The sequence below is a fragment of the Aphis gossypii genome, chromosome 1, assembly GCF_020184175.1.
Source record: "Aphis gossypii isolate Hap1 chromosome 1, ASM2018417v2, whole genome shotgun sequence".
In the NCBI taxonomy this organism is placed as follows: Eukaryota; Metazoa; Arthropoda; class Insecta; order Hemiptera; family Aphididae; genus Aphis; species Aphis gossypii.
Genome location: NC_065530.1, coordinates 3,573,920 through 3,599,530, shown reverse-complemented (window position 1 = coordinate 3,599,530; position 25,611 = coordinate 3,573,920). Strand labels below are relative to the sequence as shown.

General features: G+C 29.5%; 1 long non-coding RNA gene across 1 annotated transcript in view; it reads left to right on the top strand.

Annotated features, from left to right (window-relative positions):
- The window catches only part of LOC126549087 (uncharacterized), a 31,975-nt gene extending 30,702 nt beyond the window's left edge, over positions 1-1,273 (top strand). Inside the window, exon 4 of the long non-coding RNA XR_007603232.1 lies at positions 923-1,273. This is a non-coding gene — a long non-coding RNA (uncharacterized LOC126549087). The remainder of the gene's footprint in view (positions 1-922) is intronic.
- The last annotated feature ends 24,338 nt before the right edge of the window (positions 1,274-25,611 follow it).

The window sequence follows — 25,611 nt, the reverse complement described above, 5'->3', positions numbered from 1 at the left end:
ATTTGAAAATGTCTATTGTTACGCTATCGACTGTATGAACAATTTTTTTTTTTTTTTGAAATATATTCGCATACTCGACATTGCTGCAGTACATCGTTTTTGGTATCATTTCGCGTTGTCTATACATATAATATGTACGCTTCACAATGGAAACTTGGATCACTAAATTCCTAAGCTGTGACAAAAAAAAAAACCACAAAAATTCGCTTATTCGGCTCTATTGTTTTCCGGTCTCGCAATGTGTTTATTTTTGTTTAAACCCGATTCGGTGGGCATCACTATTGAATTATTTCACTATTGAATTATTGTTTTTTTTTTTTCGTTTTCAATCCGTTTTAGAACAATAGACCTGATATAGTTACGTGAAGCCAACTTTTGTTAAAACGATCTTTTCCGGAACTTTACATAGTTGAATTTTACATTAGTACAGTGCGATACATATTATTTGAAAAAAACTATGTATTAGGTAAAATCATATCGGAGACCGGGAGACTTGGTTTTATCTTTTGACGACGACGTCGTGATAGCGCCATCTGTTAGACAGGTTACTGCATTGTTGTGTTCTTAACAGGTTTTTAAATTCAATGACTTACTCCGATACATTCGTAAGCTGTTTTGAGAGCAAGTGTGTGTGTGTACAAAATTACTTGATATCAACAATGGTGATGTAGTTATTCTAATACGATTAATAATATAATAACATATGTATACATGAAATAATATTTCATGGCCAATGACGTGTAACTACTATGTATACCCAAAATTCATGACCATACGGTGAAGAAATAGACCGTTCAGCTAAGTGAAACAGATGTGTTTCATTTGTGTACTTACAATAACTGTTTTAAACAGGTGTAGCTGGTTTTGAAAGTATTATAATTGTACGTTTAATGTTAAAAATAATGACATGATCCGTTTTTAGCTGGCGTGAATCCAAAGAATGAAAAAAAAAAGAAAAATGAAGAATAACGACAATAATGATAAGATGCTACCGTACACGTTGTATAAATCCAGTAAAACGATCACAAGAGATAAACGAAAAATGCAATAAGAAAAACAGTTATTAAATAATTATGTTACACAAAAATGTCATCAATGTACAAACATTATTAATAAACGTAAACAGTATCGACAAGCCAAAGGTATCGAGCGTGTGGTACGTACTTATACTTAGATAATTTTCTTCTTACTGAGTAAAATTTTAGAAAACGAAATATTTTGTTTGGTTAAGAGGTAATTTTTAAATTTAAAAATAAAATAATAATAAAATAGTCCACGCGTTGTAACTTTGTCTGATATACGTGAAATTACCCCCTTCCCTCGAACTTTGTTTAATCGATTCGAAAACGTATTAATATTTTGAAAATTAATTGCAAATAATATTACTGATTTTAAGAATTTCTAATAAATGTTATTTATTTTTTTTTGTAACTTAATTACTTACCAAAAATGGCGTGCAGCTATAGCTTATAATTTAAAAAATATTTTTATGAGTTAAATATATATTAGGAAACCTTATGAACCATTTTTTAAGTAATTCGCAAAAAATTGTCTAATTTTCGAATAAAAAATAATTTTGCGTAATAGCTGATTTAAGTCAATCATATTAATATAACAATAAATTATAATTTTATTCGTTATTATTAGTATCTATACTTACACTCGTAGATACAAATAGAGTGAGCTAAGTTCTTCAATGATGAATAAAATTTGCTTAGATCGAGTATGCTCTGCAAGATTTTCTCAAATTTGAAAAATTCTTCGGTTTGTTGTATCATAAGAAGTGCTCTGTGGCGATATCATTTATCTTTTTTTTAAATGCGAACTAACCTTTTTTTGCTATAAATTATAAGCAGACTTTTTAATTATAAATCTAAATAATTGAAAATATGTGGATATGCATGTACGATGAATCATACTGGACAAATATTATTAATAAATATTGATGTACGCCATTACACGAACACCACAAATGACAAGAAAATACTGATTATAATAAATAAACCAATATTATTGAACACGCACGAATAGTGCAATACATTTTTGGTAGGTTTATCGTATATCAACAGAGCATCAAATTATTTGATTCGCTTATTTTTTTTTAATGTAATTTATGAGTTTTTATTAGTAATTAATAATAAATAATACATAAATTTATTTGTCTAAGTCATAACAGTTGTAGAACATATGATATTAACATTAAAACAAATACTTAGTCTAATATATAATTTTTTTTTTAAAAGGGTTGAAAGGCCTTTGGTAATAATAATATAAAGTATGTACTCAATTCCCTATGTATAATAATCCAGATCTACGACGGATTAATGTTGGCTGGCGGTAGGGTGTATGCTACAGTGAGGATAATATACACCATGGTCACACGGCTTAATGGTGGGTACGTGTAAACCTAAAGTTGAATAATTATATTGCGAAACCATGTGGACGCATGGTGTACCACCGTGATTCGTCGTAAACATAAAACACGCAACGTTTCATGGAAAATTGTATTATAACATTAAATAATATAATATGTTGGCGATAATCAAAAGCGAAAATCATTTAAATTTTTTCAATACTCTGAAAGTATGAAATTTATTTACGCTTTGATTTAAAAAAATATTAATTGTACAAAAAATGACGTTTATAGGTATAATATTGTAATATTATTACTATAGTTATACTTTGGGTTTCCGTTTAAAATTTGACTCTTATTATATTCAATTCTCAATTATAGTGTATTTTTATACTTAGAAACAACAGTGTCGAGTTCAATTGAAATTTATTGTATTAACTCTATTAATTATGTGGTGATGGTTCATAAAAACGAACCGAGTACCGATAATGATTTACAATATATTTTGATTATACGCAACAAATCGACGATTCATCTACGTGATCATCGTAGTCAAAACTTGAGCGCAGTTGTTTGTGCTATCATTATTTTATCATGTTGTGTTATCCTTTTATAATAAAATATATGTATTATGTGTATACATACATATTATAATATTATATTGTATATAATATCGTGTATTCGATACAATCGGCACGTCAAATGTACTATTCGTCATCCTACGAAGTGCCCACTCTTTTAATTTCCTAATGTCATCGGATAATATCCGTACTATTATTTTATATTATACATTGTTATCGAAATGACGTCAAGTTTGAAGTTATGAATTTGTTTTTCCCTTATATTCAATTGATGCTCAGTGCTATACCTTGTGGCCTACACCTACAGGTGCATATCAATGATCAATTAATGACTTGATATAAAAAAAAATCTCTTCGGCGTCAAAAACTAAACATATAACATAATAAATAACCTACCGGTAATGTTAGATAATGTACACTTATGAAATTAATGGTTCACGGTTATTCTAAATTGATCGTTTCTCAACCTTTTTAGTGTCGCGACCCCCAAAATAGGTATAAAATATGGTCAATCACTTCGCGACCCCCTCCATTTTTATTAAGTAAAAATTTGAAAAATAAAAATATCCTATCATATTAACCACACGAAATTTAACATTTTAAATGTCATTTTATAAATACCATGTCTATATTAACTTAAGTTTATCAAGTTTGAACTTTATGTCTCGGGTCGTTAGGAATTCCCATTAGTAGAAAAGTGCCCGTTTTATTGATGAGATATCTACATTTAATCGACTGCTTATTATTGTTATTATTAATTTCATTTTTGTGTTATTTATGTTCAATAAAACGTTTTAAATATTTAAATAAAAAGGAATATTTTATAAATCAGCATTTTATTATTTTTGACCTACGTGACCCCCTGGTTGAGAAACTAAATAGAAATCTAAATATTGTGTTTGGTAATAATAATAATATTACGTAACTTACCTATTAATCTAAATATTTTACTATATTACGAGTATATAACTATTATTATTATTTAAGATTGCAAAAATGACAATACATCATATTATTATATTCGACATTATATACTATAATTATTAATTTATTATTAAGTGTAAAATAGCACCAAATTTAGTTGAGAAGATTAGCGGCAGCGATTATAGTGGGGATAAAATCGGAATCCCGATTGATCAAATTGGCCAGTGGTTCAAGAAGTTTAGATTTTTCTATTTTCTGGATATATGTATATACAGCATTCGGTGAAAATGTGTGCTACTATTATTACTACGTTGTAGTTCTTATTAAAACTATAAGTATATTGTATTTAAAACGATTATATCATTAGCAATTGTATATTTTGCAAAACAATAAAATACAGTGTTTTATCCAAGTGCTTTGGTTATCTACATTCTACAATCTGACTCACTTTGCACACATCATATAGTATATTACACTATACGGGCTATACGGGTATTTTGTAATTTATTATAGTATTATTATTTTCGTACCTATTTATTTTTCGTTTTTTTTTTGTGGTTCCTTTTTGCAATGAGTAAGGTTAATGTCATGTACTCGAACGATGATTTGAACAAAATGTCCAACACGATGGCCTCGAGTGCCAACTTACGGTCTACAGTTAAATCAAAAGTACCTAATTAATTTAAGGTCTCGACAAAGCCGGCACGAGTCACCAGACAGAATATCGAGTGCGAATGATAATCAAAACTTATAACCAAATGCAACGAATAGTATGAACCAACCCTCCCCAATATATCGTATAAGATTCTCTTCAAAATCATTAGCATATAACTATGTTATAATATACTATATGAGTATAGACTTCTAAACTCGGCAATGCGGTTGGGGAGCTTTGCAGACACTTGGAAACCAGCCATAATCGTAATATACGCAAAACCAGGAAAACCTAATAAGCAATAATTCAGTAACGAATTGCAGACCTATTAAGTCTTCTTTTGGTTTTTTTCGAGATTCTACGAACGATTTTTGTAGTCCAGAATATCAGCAGAGTAAAGTGCAATATTATTAATAGCTTCACAGAACAAAATGTTGAAAATTCTTCGTATATTATACGTATATTTTTTTAGTTTATATCTGAAATACAATTGGTATATATAGTTGGTGGACGTTCGTATAATATCGTGGCGGTCGTTCGGAAAACCGTTCTTGTCGTTGTTTTATATATAATATCTATAGACTATAAGGAATGTTATATATGTATATGCGGACGGTACTTTCGAAATTTATATTCATGACATGTCATGCGAGAACGAAAAACCGATAAGTGCGAACGACGTTCGTGCACCAAAGTCACATCGATCGATGACGGTGACGGCGACGGCAGTGGCGGCGCGGTCAGTAAGGATAATAATATCCTCGGCTACAAGGCGCCATGGGCTAAAACGATCGGCTGCGAGGCGATACACGCACATACTCCACATGCATATAAAGATAGGTATAAGTTTGTGTTTAATATTATATTATATAATATAATATTTTGTCCAGTGGGGTGTCGTAGGGGATAATTGAGAGGCAACTGCCTTTGAGATTTTTGAGGGTAGTGGGTGGGCGAATGGTGGCCAATGGGTATAATAATTTAGTACCAACTAGTATTTTAGTATTTATTATACAATAAGTGATTAAAAATAATAAATTTGTCAATCAATCGAGTTTTGGGTGAAATATTAAATTATAACTTAGAAGTATATTAAGTTGCGTGAGTCAAGAGACGAGACGGCCTAAATGCAATACACAAAGTCCAAAGTTTGTGAATCGAAAAAATTGCCGAATTTGATACAGAAACTTTTGATGTGAACACGCAAATTAAAATATAAATTTGAAAACGAATTCATTACATCAGAAGAGATTAATATAATATACTGTACGGCGTACACAATGCTTAACGCTGCAAGTACGAGTAATAACAAGAATCTATGTTTCGAAGATGCGATTTGCCAAAAAAATATAAGATCATTTAAAAATGTTCAAAATATTAAAAAGTGATTTTGTCAAGTCTTCTTACACTAGTTCGTTTTAAAAATATATTATTCCCGCTAACACAATATGTAGACAAAAACGTACATAGATAACATAATTTGGGCTTGGATTCTAATGCGGGGTGTATTTTTTGTTTTGGATGCACTATAGGTAATGTATTCCAAGTACATTATTCATTTCATATAATAAATACCGCTCAAAAGTGAAACTTTTATTTTGTATTTTTTGCATTATTTGATTTTTTTTCATTTTTTGAATTTAATTTTCACTTTTCAGGTTATTTTATAAATTTTTAAATTCGTATTTTAATAAATTGTACGAGTTTTTAATGTAAATTAGAAAATTGAAAATTTTGTTTTCATAATATTTTCTTTAATAGTTTTTAGATATTTTGTATCTGTAGAAAATGTCAATCGTTCCATATCACCATATATATGAATGCGATAACGTCTTTATCTAATGCCAGCGATTATAAAATGTTGAGTCTTCTTACTCAAACAAATAACAACTTTAATTGGCCTGTGGTCAGTTGGAGGTAGGTACATAGCAAACGCATTTATTTCCAGTATAAACTATTAATTTATTGAACGTACCAAAGTTTGGTGATTATTGTTTGTGTTTAATTGTTTAGTTGTAGCATTGTAATTTGTTGATAAGGATAATGAAGTTTTAAAAATTCTGAAAGTTAAATCGTTTTTTCCTATCGCTTGTGTAATTTCGTGTAGGTATACGAAAAAAATGTAGTAATTTTTCAAAAAGATTATTGCGTTTATTAAGTTATTAAGTATTAGTTTTAAGATAGTTTTTAGGGCATTAAAATTTGGGCCCTAAAATATGTACCTATAATATATTACTTACGCATTATTATCACTCAGCCGCACGCTAGTCGCATATTTCGGTTTCGGTGTCGTGTTGCTCATGACGTATAATATTGGACCTGGCAAGGATGTGAGTGCCGTTCGCCAGCGGCTATAGGTGCAAAAAAATGTTGCCGCGACGGTCTTTGATAAATAGTCACAAAGTCTGCGGCGACCCGGTCAGTCTCGCGGCGTTTAAAAATAAAACCGTAAACGCTTAACGTGGTACGTAATGAAAAACTGGGGCGCCGACAACGACATTAATGTACTTTATAGGTAGGTACTGAAAAAATCGCGAATATGCACGACACACTAACGGGCGTGATTTACGTAGAACAGTACGAGAGTGTGCTGTACGTGTGCGTCACATATTACAAAGAAACCTTTAAATACCGGACACTCTCTGTCGCCAAAATTGTATACTCTATTTGGAGATATCCGCTATTTAGAGTGGGTGTGGAGGTAAATAAAAAAATGAATAATATCCAAGTACATCAAAAAACTGATACACATGTTTGTATATATATATATATTATTTGTATGCATGAATAGGTATACTATACAAGAATTGTTATTTAAAACAAAATCAGTTATCGAAGAAAACTCTTATACGTGTCATTTCCTACGATGAAAAAATATAAACTATATAGTAATGTAACAATATGTGAAAATGAAAAATATATATTGGCATAACTAATAATTAATACAAATTATCAAAATCTAGCCATAAGAGTATCTAATATTTTCAGGTGTTCGCTATTTAGAGGAAGGATAGGGTAGATTTCACTGTATTATTATTATTACTATACGTACGCCGGGATACTCATTCATTATTTTCTCACTTTTTTCATTCTTCTTACCGTTTTCAACATGGCCCGAACTCCGAAATAAATATTATACCTTAACACTCACACTGTAGTCTGTAATTGATTTTGTGGCACAATATTATAATATTATCTTAGTTACAGATATCTCAAAAAGTGCAGTTCGGTATATACAGTAGATACTTAGATCAAAATATAATAATTTAAAAAGTTAATTTTTTTAACTTTAAAAACTTGAATTGGTTTGTTTTCTAATAAAATAATGACTAAATTGATTAAAGTATAAGTGATATATAACTTAAGCTTTTCCATTTAATTTAACATAAATTTAAAACCAATTATTTTAACCTTATCACATTTATAATTGTGATTAAAATAAATAAAAAAGTTATTATTATTTTTTTTTTTAATCGCTTTTAATCACACCGTACAAGTATAAAATGGTATTATTAAATAAAAATAATTAACTAAGAAATAAATATTTTTGACTTTATCATTAAATTGTCTTACGTCTACGTGTAAGTTCCTAAACCACTATAACTATAGTGTGCAATATGATGAAGGAATATTATGATGAACTTCAACGAAATTAAAAATGTAAAATCACTTTTATGTGGTAATTAAAAAAATTAACATATTTTTTACTGATAAATACTGAAATAAACTGAATAGTTTTCTCTATATTAATTTTACTTTTAATTAGCGAATTTTTAGAATTAAGTACATAATACAAATTATTTGTGCACTATCAATTTATAACGTTATTGACTTTCGCTTAATTTAACTAACGCTAAATTTTTAAATTAATTCGACCACTTTTAAGAATAATCCCTTATTTAATTAATATTCAGCGAAACAAGAGTTTGTAATTATATATTATTATTTTGCACAACACCAATGATGTGAAAATGCATTAGCTTGTTATATACTGAAAAAAGATTAACAAGCTCGATATATTCATATGATAAATGTGCTTCAATATATAAGATGTATGAACAGGACTGTACATTTAAGGGAAGTACATCTTTAAAATATAAGTCGAAGTATAGAATAGATGAGAAATGTTTAAGTAATCAAAAATCAAATTATAATATTGTTATCAAGTACATATTATTAATAGATCTGAATTATTTTTTACAATAATTTACAAATCGGGAAAATGTTAAATATTGTTAATATTGTAATTTATTTGTATGATTATTTTTAAAAGGTATTTGATTTCAATCAATTATTTAAATAAGATAGTATCTTAGATTTTTTACAATTTCTGCTTCGTAAAAAATGAAAGTAGATAATATCGATGTTTGAGAGTGACATAAATTATTTGTTTAAGAATATATTTTGAGTATTGCCTTGAGTAAAATAATGGTTAAATTTGATTATTAGTACGATGACAATACACTGTAGCAATTGCTGAAAATTATGTATCCGTTGTATAACTTGTAACTCGTGCAGGCGTTCAGCCGAAAACGCTACGCTGTAAATGTGTAATATATGTTAGCTAGCTTCTTTCAGAAATGAAAATTCAATTATCTAAACGTGACCATACATATATTTCGTTTCGTTGAAAGTGATAATAAATTGACAAATTAAATTAAATTACGGCTGTGTTCGCCGTCAGTAGTAAAATAATACTGAGAAATCTACTGTGGCATGTATACATTAAGTTTATATGCGTTTCAAAATCAATTTCCATAGTTTTTTATACAATATACCCGAATAAAATATCCAATATCCCCTTAATAGTCGACAAATGTTTGTATACCGTATGTCTACGTCCGGTCGAAACGATAATATAATAATACGATAATCTTTTAACTTAAAAATCAATACTGTTTTCTTGGAACGGAAACTGCGTTTCCGCGGTTTTTAATCTCTATAAATCTAAAAACATATCGTTTTGTGAAACGAGAACAGTATTCATTATGTCCTGGTTAGAATTCAGCGAAGAAATGAAAATATTTGCGCTATTCTCGAACTGATAAAATGTGCATGTGTTATGTGATCTAATTTCGAAAACTATTGCCAACTACGTTGAACTATAATAAGTGCTAAATCTAATATTTTTTTATTACATTTTGGACTATGAATAATTGGTCAATACTGTAATTTGAACAATTTCCTACCAACGGAAGCTGCTAAATAAGCATATATTATAGTGCGTGCCTAGAATACGTACGCGAATTTTTCCTATTAACCGTATTTTTAGATTAAAATCAAATTCAGCACAATATATTATAATAACTAGTGTAGAAATATTTGATATGGAAAATAGTTTTCGTTGAAAGCTATAAAAAATCGTACAATTAGCATTTTTTTTTTCATTTTAATAAATCTTCGATCAGCTATTATATTACACAGGAATGCTAAATTAAACAATTACAAGCGCGTCAAAAGTTTTGAGTGCATTGAACTGCATTTATTTGTATTCTATTCGATTAGATTTCGTGTAAAATCATAATAATAATGTATTCCGGTATTCGTATCGTAATCGGACGAAGTATGATGAAGACAGTGATCGACTAAGAAACCATATTTTACACAAAATCAGTTTTTGCAGATCAAATTGGTTTTGTTTTTTGGTGTAATTTACCGCCGTACATGCTTGAAATTTTCACCAACTGCTTATAATAATATAATAATATTCTAAACACGATTAAATTTTCAACATTTTTCAACTCTTTTTGAGTTATTTAATGATATTTTTGCAAGTCGGTATCAACTTTTCCACCTCTTTTCATTTGTATAATATATAATTGTGAGGACTATTTTTGAAAGGGTGGCGTATGTGAGGGTAAATTCTAAAAAATGTTATTTTCTATTTTTCTTTAAAATTATATTGTGGTTTTTTTTATTTGTACATTTACCACTACCGAGATAAAAAAAAACATGACACAATCCTAGTTTGATTTACAATGAGTAACATTTCAAAATCAGGTCAAAATGGGTAGACGGTATAATTATCGTACTATAGTTTGACAGGAACTAACCGTTTTCTCCCACGTTTTATAATTGTGTGTATACCAATGAATAGTAAATTATCACTTAGACTTTGATTGATAAACTAATACTAATTGCTATAGGTAAACAAAAATACTACGTTTTATTCCAAATTATTTGAAACTAATTCAATATTAATTATCCCATTAACTTGATATTTCAAGAACGAAAAATATTTACATTTTAGATAAATAAATTTATAACATTTTGAATTTAAATCAGTTATATTTGTTATAATGTTTGCCGAACGAGTTCAGATACGCTAATGACTATAAAACGGTCTAGTCGATACATGTGGGTGTGATTATTTGACAAATATATTTTGTCAAATGGTCCTATAAAATGAACGGTTATAGATTACATTGAATAAACTAGGGCCGTCATTATTTTGCGTAAAGGTTTGATACGGTCACAAGATATCAACAAAAATGTCAAGAAAGCATAAAATATATTTTAAAGTTAATTCCGGTGTTCTATTTAAAGCATAAAATGTACTATCATTAAAATATTCTATTACATATGCGGGTTTTTTATAAGAGTATAATTATTACAGCGTATAGACGATTTTTAGGGTATAAGGTATAACTCAATTATGATACCCAAACGATACTATTGAAATTTTTCATTTAAAAACAAACATAAATAATTTTTACATTTTTAAATAATTTTGTAATCGATATCATACGAAACGATACATATTAATGTCATGAATAACTTAAAAACCGTTTCAGCGTGCCGCTAGAGTAGTATAAAATATCATGTCAAGTATATATGCATATATTTGTAGTTGTGGTTTGTGCTCTGGACTTTTTTACACCTAAAAAATGTGTTTGTAATTAGTGACTGTCCGTAAGAGCTAAAATATCAATTTTATTGTTGGTGTTGACGGTCGCTGTACGACGTACGTATATAATATATAATTTATGTTTGGTAGGTAATGAATACATATAAAATGATTCATCAAGCATGTTCACCACAATTTTTTCTTAAACAATGAATTTATTCATATTCTGGTTTTTTGAACTTTTTAGTATGTACTTATTTAACTTTGTGTATAGCTATATGAGTTATGATAATAATTAATAACTAATAAATCCATAATAATAGGTTTGGTAGATATAGGAGTCTTATTATATTAATTTCAATTAAAAACTTATAAAAACTGTCTAAATATGACAAATATTTTTACTTAGAATATTAATTATATTTAAATTTTGGTTAAAACATTTTTAAAGGGTTTATAGGTTTATTTAAAAATTTTAACTACTCTGAGACTGCCCTTCGAATTTTGATATAGATACTTACTTAAATAAACATTTTCAATAAAAAAAACATTTTCTCATAATAAAAAGCTGGTTCTCATGTAAATAAAAGAAGTTAGTTTTAGGTTTAAGCAATCTGAGTATTTAAAAATATTGTCGTTAAGTATACTTAAACATTTCAAAAATCAGAAAATTTGAATAAATTTTTAATGGAAAACTGAGTGTGAACATGCTTGATGAACCACCCTGTATTTGTACACTCACCACACACATACATACATATATATGCTTATAATACAAATCGAACCCGGATCAATTTCGATGTAGGTACTCGTCGTCGGAACATTTGCACAGAGACTGACAGGTTTGGTATTCGGGACCGTCTGGTGAAATACGTGACAGAATTTCTCGTTTCGTTCGTATTTCGATTTTCTACACCGTACTTCCATGATACATAGTATAGAGTAGGTAGTCAACACTATATATTATTATTTATTTATTTATTTTTTATTTATTTTCCTTTGCCCGAATGACAACAAAGACACGTCCGCGTGCGTGCGAAATAAAACCCGTCGTCCCAGTCATTGCTGGTTATACTTAAAATAATATTTGATGAATGCCACCCTAAACGTATATGCCGTGTATAGGCACGCAACACTACTGCAGGATAGACAATAATAGTAATAAAATTCAAATTGAAAAGACGTGTAATTTCACTACGATAACCAAAATACTAGTCGGTAAATACATGGAGGGTAACAATATATAGGTATTCCAACAGTGAGTGTACGGAAAAAATATATTGTAATATTCTATCATAATTATATTATATTTTGTATTCGTAATATTAAATTTTAAATTAAGTATATGAATATCATGAAAATTGATTCCTCTTAGAAATATTTCTATATTAATTTTGCCTATTGCGATATCAAAATGTATGTCCTATAGTATAGGGCCTATACACATTATAACACTCGTACTATTCAAGCAATTTTTTTCATTTATTGTTGATATTCTTTTTGATGCTGTTTTATACCTATGTCGTAAAGTTTTAGTTACGGTAATTTTACTAGACACCACTCAAAAATTACAGACAGGTTTCAACAAATGATACTGTAAGAATAAATATACCTACTAATACGCATTTCGACGTGGAGCATAATATGTATATTTATTTTTTCTACGTCGAAGATAATATGTTTGGCGCAGAAATATTTTATGCCCAAAATATCGTTCAATTATTCAGTTTTCACGTTTTCAAACTGTGACACGAATGGATGGTTGGTATATATTACTATAGATATACTAAGTATTTTGTTAAACATTTAGTTGTTTTCCCGCGTCACCTGAAAAAATACGTTTGACAACATTTCGCGCGGTAGGAAAATTAACGGCAATAAAATGAGTAATCTGGCTGGTAACCGTCAACAGCACATGGGACACTGACCGTATCCGCGCCGACGTATTATAATAATTAAATAATGTGTGACAAGTCATACTTACAAACCTGCAATATAATAATATGACGAACCACCAGCCGTCGTATACGGGTGAGCAACCGTATTTTATATTCCCGTGTGACAAGTTATCCAATATAACAATAAGTAAAATTTATTAATATTAGTGATTGTTCTTATAAGTCATAACATTGACCACGATTATATTATGTTTTTATGATTAACATAATAAAATACATTACTTAATAAATAATATAATGATGAACATATTTTATAGAATACTGTCAAAGCAGCAAAATAGATGTGCGGTGCGGTGCAATAATATTATTATAAAAACAAAAACAACCGTTAGCGTTATATTAAACGTTTTACATTAGTCTATAACTAAATAAAAAACATATTATTTTTTTACTTTCGCAACTTGCAGTGTTAACCAAATTTTTAACATGAAAGACGACATAGTGTGTTTTCCGAACTGCAAAATCGAGGATTTTTTACTTATATAGATTTTGTACCAGTATATTTACCTATTGAGAAATCAAAAATATTTTAATTTCGTGTCCATTATTGATTTTTTGTAATTATTCACATGCGCACATCGGCGAAAATGTAACCTTTTGGCTTTTAGCGTACAGTGTAAAAACAAGGAAGTACCACACACAATTAAAACACGACGTGTTGATAATGTGATGGGGGGGGGGATATAGTAGGAACTATGGTTCACTAATTATTAAGAACAAATCCTGACCATTTTAATATTTTATATTTTATAATTACAATTAAAATAATAATCAACCTAACATAATAAACAGGTATAATATTATAATAAATATATCTACATGCAATTTATATATATATATTGGGGTACATATCTGGATTGTCGATTCATTCTTTTTTTCGTTGTAATATTTTTCAATTTCCCGACCCCTTAATTTAGTATATAGTACTACATCTCTAATAACGCTATATAGTACCCGCCCGAAGATTACAGCAGCAGTTAGAGCTGATCTACGCATAAAATATATTACCGTTGTAAGAAACGTATACCTACGCATTTAGCGCTGTGCGAGTTGTCAAGACTTAAGCTCCTACAAAATACTAACTGCTGCTACCCATACAACACAACACAACAATATTATACAGTTTTCGCGAACACGTCGGACCTTCGTTATTGTTGTCACCCCGGCCAGACAGGTATAATCCAATTACGCACCGTTTGTCGTACAGACGATATTTCACACGCGCACGCGCGCACGCACACGGATGCGAGAAATCAAAACACACTCCACAGCAGCGCTGGTTTCTTCGCTACGTTTGTAATTCGCGTGTATTATTATTATTATGTACAGGGCGATCCACCAAACGTGCTCATTTCGCTTTTTTTCTTTACAATAGTTAATTTATTTAAATTATTATTTTTGAATAATTTGCACAACTATTAAGAAGTGTCCTGTGACGATACAGATTTCTATTTTTTAAATGAGAACCATCACTGCTTTTTACTGTAAATTATTTAATAGATATTGTTTTTGAGCATGTAGAATGTAGATGTGTCCAATTTAAATTTGAACGAGTAGTTTTTAGAATCTTAAAAATGGCGGTACAAAAATAAAAAATAATTTTACGTAATAGTATTGCTATTTTGCTTAAACCATTTTTATCAATATGTTTCAAATCCATTATCAAGAATCTATTAACTGTTCGTGCATAAAATTAATCGTTCGAATTCTGATTTTGATGCTACAATATTTTTCAGAAAAATGATTTACTAAATAATTTAGAAAGTAGAAATGGACTATGGAAATCCTTGTTAAACAAAAAAACGAAAGTTATTATTTCCGCAGGACACTCTTTAAGTAGTATAAAAAACTCTCTAGAAATCAAAATAATTTATCTTCAAGTATACTTAAAACTTCCAGAAAATGTTTTTGATTAACTGCATTATTGAATAAAAAAGGGGGATGAGCAATAAGCACGCTTGGTAAATCGTCTTGAATAATACGGATATAGTCTGTGCTGCAGCAGTTTCACGTATTTTAGAACTCTAGTCGCAATGGTACGACGACGGTGACCGATGCTGCAGGCTTGTAGAACATTTTAACAATAATAAAAACATACATAATAGAATGATGATGATGAATTCGCGGTATTTGTGCGTACACCCTGCAAACTGCACTGGGTATACTCTATAGTATTGAGTCTATATATATATATATATAAATGGTATTTCCATTGAACTACTACGGCGCGAACGATGATAATAGTAATAATAATAATAACGATGCGATGGAAAAAAATCGAAACCGAATAAAAACCGATATTTCGATTATAATCCGGTACGGGTATAGGTAGAAAATCTTTTGGCACCGGGGCGTTGTCGGTTTCTTGCTCAGGCGGCGGGTAGCGGGTACCTATATATAATACATTATATTTTATACATAGGTACCTGCATACACACATCCATCCGGCCACCTCCTTTGTGTGCTATAGCGCTCGCACTAAGAGTACAATAGGACTATATGTATATATATACACAAATGCCTTCTTCGTCGAATGTCGTGAAGAAGGGTGCGCGAGGGGGAGAAAAAAAACGGCCGTCTACCTACCTGCCCGCGGCGGTAGTGGCGGCGACGGCGGCGTCTGCGGCAGCCGGCCCGGCAAAATTCGAGAGAAAACACATCACATATTTTAATAACCACCGCGGTATGAATGCGGTATACGAGAGTACCGCGTTATTGGTTACCTCGGGCCGTCGGCCGTCGTTTAGTACAATATAATGTATACGAAAAACGCGCGGACGAGTTCCCGTTCAATTTTTTCCAATTCCGATCTGTAATTGTCAGAATCAGTAGTTTGGTCAGAAGGGTGGAATTCGTACCTATTCCGTTCAATACAGTATTACATCCCCTAGACCATTTCTTTTAGAAAAGCCATCTTCCCCAAGCTGGCTCCCTAAAACTAATTACGCTCAGTATACGGAGAACAACTCGCGTTCTCGAACGCCGCAATGGTATTGTGATAATCATAGCGGTGAATTATAAGATATTATTGTACATTAAAATATTACATAGTTTTAAATTTTAGAGACCGACATCAGTAACGAGCAAAATAATTAATTTTCATTTTATTATTAATAAATAGCTGTATAAATAAGCTTTAAATTATCGTTTAAGCAGTATTTTTACTATAAATTCGAATTGAAAAATTGTTTGAAATTACGATTTTATTTAATTAATTTATTATTAATTATCATCATATTGTTATCAATATAGGTTCATGTATATATTGTATTTACTTATATTATTAAGTGTTTTTTTTGTATGATAAAAAAGAAAACACCCGAATTGTGTAGGTTCTAAATCGTGAAAACTTATAAGTTATAAATTATAACGAAGGCAACACTTTTATTTTCTACGTAAAACTAGCAACTATAACAATGAATCGTTTTCCTTTAAGCGTAATATTTTAATTAAATACATTTTGTAGTCAATAAATATAGAACTGTGTGAATGATATTAAGTTTCCAACCGTTGAAAAATAAAAATATATAGATAAAATAATAAAATATGATATTCCCACATGGTAGAATACTATTGTTGTGGGCGAGACGATGATAAAACAAATAAAAATAATTATAATAACGTATAAGTATATAACTCATAATATAGCATCACCTATATTATTATAATATGTGAGAAAATATATAATTTTTCTTTCCGCCGTGTCAAAGTCGCCGTTAAAAAAAAAAATTCAGTCATAAAAGTAAAAACAGAAACCGAGAGCGAAACTGTCGGGCCTAAAGTTTTTCCGTAATCGAGGCATATATACAGCATACATGTTTATAACATTATACGTACACATCTCTCTTTCTTTATCTCTCTCTCTCTTTCGCTCTCTCTATCCATCTCATCGCAGCCGCCATCGTACCGGAAAACTCTGTGGTTAACTTGAACGTATACATCAGAAACTTTTCCGAACCGTCGACGAGTTTTTGCGGCGCAAACGATATAATTGAGACTTTTGGACGCAAAAAATTTAGTCCAGTTGAGGAATTATAACCACGGTTTTGTACAGTTTTACGATGCGTCCCGTTTTACGATTTATTATTATGCAAACGTTTCATTTTTTCCGACGCGGTTATAAGTCAGTGCTGCAGACATCCACACATTTTGTGTGTACAGAGTGATTCACCGAGTATGCTTATCTCGGTGTATTCATACACCACATATTTATTATTATTACTTATTAAAATTGTGATTATTAGACTTATTTTTTTTATACTTATATTTCGGGATACTTAGATTTTTTACAGTATTTAAAAAGTATCCCGTTGCAAACTTTTCTCTAGTATGTTCTATATAATATAGTGTATGTAATAACTCAGAAACTACTCGTTCAAATTTCGATACATCAAAGTTTTTTTTTTTACGTCTTTCTCTTATCAATTCGCAGTAAAAAAAAAAATATTCTCATTTGTAGAAAAAAAGTTTGTGTCATCGTTATATTTCCGGTCCTCCTTAAAATGCCCTAAAACAACAAAGAAACTTGAGTGCGATTTCGACGTTACGGTAGTATTCGCATAATCACATAATACAATTAAAAATGCCTAAAAACAGTAACTAAATGAATGCACGATTAAATAAAAAAATGGAGCGAGCGATGTCGAATTATCCTGTGTATACTTCGTATTATGACACAACATGTCGTGTATAAAAAAATATTATACATATTATTACGTATAATTACATGTAGTTTACGAGGTATCGTTAATATTAGCGTAAATAGTGTATTGTGAAAAAAAATAAAACAGTAGTCATTAGTCGTTTAATAAATAATAATAATAATAATAATCTGGGCGTGTGAAGAAACGTTTCGTGAGAACTGTGCAAAATCGAAATGGCAAACGCGAGTCGTTCCGAGAACCGGCGGATAAGCCACCTCAGATAACGCACGTTTATTTAAAGACGTGTATGCTTATTGTTATTATTATATGTATAATAATATATATATTATATACGAGCGTTATTATAATAAGTATCTTTGTATTGTGTACGAGGCGTCAAGATCGGTAATCGGTGACAAATCAGATGTATAGGTATACATAAATTTAATACCTAATTGTCATCACCACAACGGGGAACAGCCAAAAATGTGTATTCATTTATTATTTCTATTATTATTATGGGTATCAACAATCACGATGTTGATATTCTTTTCAAAAAATCTGTGTCGTTTTTTTATTTTTTTTTATTTTTTGTCAAGTATTAATGAATTGTACGTTTTATTAATATTATTTATAATATAAGAAGAGCCAAAAGTAAAGCATTTTTTTTGCAATGATACAGTTATGGTATTTTTTTTTTTTTGCCTTGCGAAGAGAGGGTAAAATCTCCCCCTTTAAAGTTATTCTATAGACTTTTATACAATATTGGTTGTTTGATTCAAATTAAATTATCATATTATTATATTATATTCTTGCAACTTTTATAGAAGTGGTGATATATTTTGATAAGCATAAGGTAATCGATTTAAGTTTACACTTATTATTTCAGTGCGTTTGAAAATATTTTATTTACGTAATTTAATTTTATTGCAAAACAACATTACTCCACTTATCCACTACCTAATCTAAACTCTAAATACTTGTAGATAATTAATTACTCGTTTGAAATGTGTTTCTTATGTATCTCGAAATAATTAGATACTCCGAATATTCTGCTTCGAAATATCAAATTAGAAATGCTTTCATTCAAAAAAATAAAAACTTAAAAATTATGACAACAAAAAATGTTTATTTTTGTTATTTTGCAACGATATCAAATATGCGTTATAATAATATTTTCGAAATTATGAGCGCACTTAGTCATCGCTAGTGCATCGCGATTTTAAATCTGATCTCGTCACCGTTTAAAATAGTTTTAATTACTACAGCTAATGATATAAATTTCTTTATGGCCTAAAACGACTTAAAACGGAATACACAAAAGCGTTGAAGTACTTTATAGTTAATAATAATATTAAATAATATTTTTTTTGTAGGAATTTCTACTAAAAATAATTATAAAACGATTTATTTTGTAAATTCATATTGTTTGCAATTCAATTATTCTCATATGTGTGGATGGATGTTTTTCTCCACATTCGAGTCGTAAATTTTCTGTATAAACTGCAGTTCTTCGGTTTTTATGTCCATTTCAAAAGTATCACGCTGTTACTTACTGTAACCCAATACAAATAAATCATGTTTATCGATCAATGGGTCGAACAATTGAAAATTTATCGTATTGTATATCTATGTTGCAGTAATAAATACGATATAGTACAAAATGTGTTGGGGAAGAATATCAAAAACGACGTACACGTTTACCGCGATCATATTATAAAGGTTTCCATTTGTGACACAAGCGCACATGACGTCCAAGCGTTTAATTTAAGATTGTGCTCAACCAACTCGAATCTTTCTTACAACGTACCTACATAATATTGTTATGATGAAAATAATTCATTTTATTTAAAGTGTACCTATCCCCCAACACAAGCGCAGCTGCCGCAAGAACCTCGGCGCTTGTAATTTTAAATCCGATTGCCCTCTGTGGTGCAATCGTTGCACAACGTGGCGGGTTTTTTAGTTTTCCTCAAAAGCTACCTACTGTAATCTTGCCTCAATTATTGTATTTTTAATAGCATTACGCGAACACTGAATAAAAAAGGTTAAAAAGAACGTAAACCGGGGAAACAGAACGATATTCCTCTAATGCGTATATACTAATACGATGTTATTATAAAAAATCAAAGCATCAAACGTAGTTAAGTTTCGAATAGTTTACTCTTAAGTCATTAAGATATGATATTATAAAAATATATTGCAAACCTTAATACGAGGAACCCTCTCCAGTGCCAATAGTAACGGATGTATACATATCACATAAACATTTTATTATGTTTGCAGGTATTTATATTTTTTCGGAAAACTAAAGTAAATATAATTTGGCATTTATTAAATAAATATTTATAAAATGTACAAAGTACTGAGTTTTACTTTTATTTGCCTTTTAAACAGTAACTATTAGTAATAATATAAACATTTAACTATTAAATGTTTTTATTTTAATTAATAATAATAATAATATGTTAGTATGTGTCATTTTGACTTTGTACGAACGCATGTCACAGCTGTTACATTGGGACTGACTACATAGGGGATACACAATGATTTTATTGTAAACACTTTTGTTGTATTATTGTTCAATTATCATTTAAAAATTAGGTCCGAAAACAAATATAAACAAAGTTACTAATTTATCGATATTTCACGTAAATTGTAAACATATAATAAATTGAACACAGAATTTGAACCTTTAGCAGCTGATATCGATTAAAATATAATAAAAAACTTTATCAGAAAATGTTATAATACGATTATTTAGTATAGTCAGTATAAAGGTCCGTCTATCCTGCACCCTCGTCTTGAAAATACAAAAAATATTTATTTGGGGACAGAAACGTACTTGGTAAAGTTAAACACGATTATGTAGGTACACTGTTAGCTAAATTCCTAATGGTATAATTTTCTGCAGTACAAAAGGAGTAAAAATCATAGTGGTCTTTACACGGTTCACTTACAGAACAAATGAAAAAGTCAAAATCTTGAACTTCGAGTAATTTTGATACTTTGTGGAAAGAAAATATTCATTTTTTGAAAATTATATTTTAATCAATTATAATTTTCTTATCCCATACTAATAAAGTAATAAATGATGATACTTAATTTTTATAAATAAAATGCTAATACTTTTTTCACCTATTTGTGGCATAATGATGGTTGAAAAAGAATTGACGAATTTTCATAATTTACTAAGAATAAGTAATTGCTTTGTTCTACCTTTACCCTCAAATGATATATCTGCTTACTACAATTTGAAACCTACCTATATAATAGTTTTATTTTGAGAATTATTATATTTTTGTTATGATTATTATGATGTATAGATATATTCAATTTTAACTATTTATGGATGATTTATATACTTGTATCAACTTTGTTTTATCCGAATCGCATAATATAATAGTAGGTAATGTTTATGTGTATCTACGATTAAATATAATGTATTATGGATGTGAATAGCGGGGGATTACGGATCTGCCATGGGTTAGCAAATATCGTAACAACCACGATAATAACCTTTAGGAGAGGCTTACCTCCCAAAGGCCAAAGAACAGACCACAGACTGCCTAGACCTGAGTTAAAGTTTAAAGTTTTGCTGCCGGTATAGTTATCATCTTAATATCATAGTATTGCTGCGTGTGTTCTACATAATAATATTGAAGCTACCCATTAAAATCGTACTTACGGGGTACGCAAGGTATCGCACTACATACTTCGTAGACCGCCATTTCAAGAAACTCGATAAAGGGTCTATTTTATTCCCTTGAAATTTCTCTTTTCCTTCTTAAAGACCACAATATTTACAAATTAAAAATACTATTTTCAAATAAATACCCTTGGAAGTCAAGAATGGGTATTAAAGAAGTTATGATAAGATTAAAACGTTGTAAATATTTTTTAATAAAAAATGACTCAAAATGTTTATAATTTGATGACAATAATAATTGTGATCTTATTTTACCACTTTTTTCAAGTGTACTGTTGTCGAATTTCTTGTTATGTAAATGTAGTTTCGGTAGGTTATTAGGTACGCCTATTAAGTTTCCAAGTGTTATCTGTAAGTATGAACGGGCTAGTGCTTAAGGGATGATAATCTAAAGGTAGCTTCCTTGAGTTTTTTTTAAGGATGGTAGATGAATAGCCAATGAATATTAATTTAGTATTAATTTATATTTTAGTGTTCATTATGATACGTACCTATAGTTAAAAGTACGTCAATAAATGTTTTTATTAGGTTAATGGTGTTGGGTGGAATTTCGAAATATTATACTGTACAGTTTCTGAAAAATGTCAAGTTCACCACGGCACTAATAGTATACATATTATAGTTATATTGATGTTTTTTTATTTTATATCACTTAACTGTATGTATTAGATAACTTGCGTCTAGGTATACGAAAAAATTATATACATCATGAGTGTGATAAAAATAAACATTTGAGCATGTTTCATTTAAAACTTACGTTACGACGACGATTTGAACAGGAGAAAAAACGTCAGGGTAATAAAACCGAGCAGCATGCTTAAATATTATAATGCTAGCTATTACATCAATGTTGAATGTATATTAAATTAGTGGTTATAAATTAAACAAGTAAGGAAAGCTCACTCTGCTAGTGTGCTAAATTATTTCCGGTTTCTAATTAATGTATTTTAATAGAATGCAATTAAGTATAATTCCATACGACCAAATTCGATTTAAACGAATTTGGTAACTTTATTTATATTTTAGTATCAATTTTAGCTAATATGCTAACTGAATAATGATTGTTAACATAAATTATTCCTGGTTGCAAAGCTGCAATACTCATAAAACTAGGTAAAAATATAAAATAAAAAAACTTTTTTAACATTTTAATCTATATATTTTTAATAATCAGTTACCAATAGTACCACATATTTATGTATTTACATCTAAATTCTAAATTATATCTATCTTATTTACCTGGAGTCTTTTAAAAAAAACTTATAAATAGTAAATAATTACTTTTATTTGAGTCGGCATATTCATATAGTAAGAACTTAAAAAAACATCAAGCTTAAACAGTAACTTTAGTAAACAGTAACTATACTTAACGTGACAACATCTTCCTTTCTACATCATAATAATTTGTAGTGCATGTAATTGCTACAATCAAAAATCGATATCGACAATTATAAGATGCACAACATTAGTTACTATAATGTATATGTTTATTCACTAAAAAATCAATATAGATTATAGATATTATGATGACAATGTTTAGTAATTATAAGATATTTTATAAATCTGCCTATATACTTAATGTAACATTTTATTATTACAATTTTAATTTATAAATATTATTACAAGATTTGAATAGAGTAAACTATTGTAAAATATTGTATGGTATATGCAATTCAGTTGAATAATATAATAACACATTTTATAATACATAATATTAAAAAAAGGGCCAAGAGGGGTTTTAATTTTTAAAATCCCTTCCTTACCCACTGTACGCAGAGATCCGTTAAAACTGATTTCCCTAGTATATTTTCGTATTTGTTATTATTATTATTTTTTTTTTTAATTTTAAGTGTGTTTTTACAATTTTAAAAAACAAAAATGTTTACCTTTTTTTTATCAAAGTATATTTTTTACCAATGACAACCTTATGTACCTATGTACTAGATATATTTTGTTACTTTATTTTGTCATATACGTACAGAAGCGGAACACCCAACTTAAAAAAAGTCGTGACGCTTGAAAATCGATTACAGCGCAAAACTCGACTAGAAAAATATTACTGACTGAAGTCAGTTAAACGGATCGTTTAAACGGGTCAGTTTACGGATCGTTCCGTAAATTCACACCATATTGAGCAGCTAAGTACCACTTCATAATAATTACTATTTATACATTATACATTATAATATACTGACGGCTGACGACTGACGACAACGACGCGACGACGATGATGAGGAGACGCCACAGTATAGTACAGTTAGAGCTGTACCTTATTATTTATTTATTTGATATAAATACGCGGCGAGTTGATGGCGGTGTGAACTTGGGACCGCGTGTCGTCGGTGTCGTTGGCCTTTGCGGCACGGCGATGGGCGGCCGTCGTCTCTGCACCGCGTGGCGCGCGCGGTCGCGACGAACCGTTCCGGAGAAAAAGCGCGCGCGCACGGATATAAATATAGAGGGCAGCGGATCTATAAAAAGAAGAAACGAATTCCAGGCGCGTCGGACGAAAATGGCGGGATCGAAAACTCTTTGGATCCCGTCCAATATTTTGACCGTACGGTTGCCAATAGCCGCGCTAAAGTCCGACGAACGGCGGGCGCGACAGTTAGTGTTTAATATTAAAATGACGATGATAATATATTAATATTACGATAATGCGAAGAGTCTGTATGATAGTGTACCCGTTGGCCCCGAGTTGTACTTACTTCTCTAAATACCGTCAAATACCTCCAGTTATTCCGAAATAAGAGAGTATAACTTGTTCGTTAGACTAATCGCGTTTATAAATCATAGGTATAGCGGCACACCTAGTGAAAAATTCTGCATACTTATAATTTTTGATTTACTAACAAATATTATTATAATTTTCAATCACAGGTAAAATGTATAATATAATATAGGTAACAATTCAGCTGTATAGCATATTGTATAATAGGTTATAGCAGTTGTCGAGTGTACTATTCGTTATCGAGTAGTTAAGTAAGTCACTTTAATGAATGTGTTAAATTTACATTCAATGATAAATCTTTGTATACAATGAAAATTTATTCTGAGTAAATTTATTCTAACTTTTTTTAGTAACCATGATTACCAAACAGTTATAATAATAATTCTAATACATTCAAATTCTATTTGAATATATAAATAAATAATAAAATAATTTTTAAAACTTTATTTTTTGTTTAAGTTGGCTATTTAAAAAATGTCTACTTTTGACCCACACAAATATAGACTTAATCTGATTTATTAACAAAAACATTTTTAGAAGAACCTCTATGATTTCTTCTACTAAAAATGTTTCTTAAAAAAAAAAATATACATAAAAAATAAACATCGTTGTTAACTTAATTCTTTCGTTTTGAAATCTCTAAATGGCTAACAATATCCTGATTAATAAACAATTGGTTCGTCCCTCGAATATCTTAAGTGACATTCAACATGCAACCTCGGGGGTCTACTGCATAACATCAAATTATTAAAGTCATTCTAACTTACAAATTTTTGATTGCGATTATTATAGCTATGCTTTTTTTTATACATTGGTTTTTCGTCATGACACACAAGTCAAAATTCGTCAATCATTCAAATCTTGATTCTAGTATACTTAACCATTTATCAAACGTTTTAAAATAAATTGGCCACGCGATCTCTGTCAAATCTTATTAGATTAATTTTAACCTCAAATTTCGTTCATTCGTTATGTTCATACTTAAAATGGGATTTAGTTTAGTTTCTTCGATATTTAACTGACAAATCAACCAAATATTATAACAATTTATAAAATATTTCGAAAATGATGAATGTATATGTCAATACTCGTAATATTTTCAAATTTCTGAGAAATTTACTTAAAGTGATGATAAAGAATATAATGTGTATATTACATTATATTATTTATCTATATAGATAATAGTTAAAAATGTATAATATTACACACT